Here is a 1,332-nt window from a genome sequence, read left to right on the forward strand (position 1 = left end):
GGCCATTTTGGTCTGAAATAAGAAAACGGAATTTTGTAAACCATTTTACAGCTAAATGTGACTATTATTGAAAAACAAGTTGCCATAAGCGGTAACACTAGCTACACCATTGTGGTTACATTTAACCATAAAATGGTCATATATGTCCGTCTGATGCTTCAGACAAAAATGACCGTCTAAAACAAGAATTTACGCAAATAGTTTCATCCGAGCAAGTAGCTCTATAGTTCTATACTTCATACAAAATGTGCAAACATGAAGTTGTACATGAAGTGTACAGAATCCAATGAGAAAGAGGAAGTAACCAAGTGCTTGATAAAGTAACGCCTACCGTATGCAATATCCCCCATATTTGTATCCCACATCAATAGATTAAGAAGATAGCTTGTGAGAAGGCGATATATAATTGTTGTATTGTTTAGTGTAAAACTTATCTTTACGCTTGGGGCAATGACGCAGCTAGTGAGGTATTAACCGAGGCGCGTCAATTGCTGGTTGAAAACTATTTCCAAACCCCCTCTTCGGCCTTGGCTTGTCCTGGGCCGTCGAGAATTTCTGGAAGGGCTCCCTTGTCAGAGGGTAAAGCTCTACAATTGTGAATTTAAACTTTTTGCTATACCTTCTGTAGATTTAGATTAAAATGCTAAAGCTCCATCTGAGAGAAAATAATGAAACTTGTAAATTGAGATTTTTTTTTTTTTTTTTTTTTTTCCTGATAATTTTTATGGCAAAAGAGAACTGTCAATGAAATACTCCCTTCCCTTTTTTTTGGTAATCTTCCATTTTTATTTCGCACAAAAATTAATTAATGATCTACTTTCATGTTGTATAAAAATTAAGAAGTTAAATGGTATATGGAGGAAAATAAACGTAGAACAGAGATAGACATGGGCACGTGGTCTAGCACGGTCCATAGCCTATTTTAGCACGACACGAGATTGACACGGCTCCACACGGTACTACACGCCATTGGTCGTAGCTCCTAGGCTATGTCTAAGCCGAAATTTGAGAAAGAAGACTGTGCCTAGTCCACACATGGAATGACCCAGCTCGACATGACATGCTTGTGGACGCCAAAAATACTAAAATAAGGTTAAAGTGGAGGAATGCCCAAGCACGACACACCATGGGCCGTGTCTGGGACCATTTCTATTTCACCGGCAGGGCACGAAGCCAACATTTCGTGCCTGTTCTGTGTCATTTTCTTCTCTAGGCATGGTGGCCCGCCGCCTGGCACGCAGCACAGACCCAACACGACTCACTTCCATCTCTAAAGTAGAGACATGAGGTAGGGTCACAAATTACGGACAAATAAGAAAAGCGGAAGAATTT

General features: G+C 39.9%; 1 non-coding gene across 1 annotated transcript; it reads left to right on the plus strand.

The window, feature by feature from the left end:
• The first annotated feature begins 432 nt into the window (after positions 1-432).
• On the plus strand, positions 433-574 carry LOC141616565 (U4 spliceosomal RNA). Its single transcript, XR_012530904.1, has one exon. It is a non-coding gene; the product is annotated as a U4 spliceosomal RNA (small nuclear RNA).
• Positions 575-1,332: the final 758 nt, after the last annotated feature.

The sequence above is a fragment of the Silene latifolia genome, chromosome 11 (assembly GCF_048544455.1).
Source record: "Silene latifolia isolate original U9 population chromosome 11, ASM4854445v1, whole genome shotgun sequence".
Taxonomy (NCBI): Eukaryota; Viridiplantae; Streptophyta; class Magnoliopsida; order Caryophyllales; family Caryophyllaceae; genus Silene; species Silene latifolia.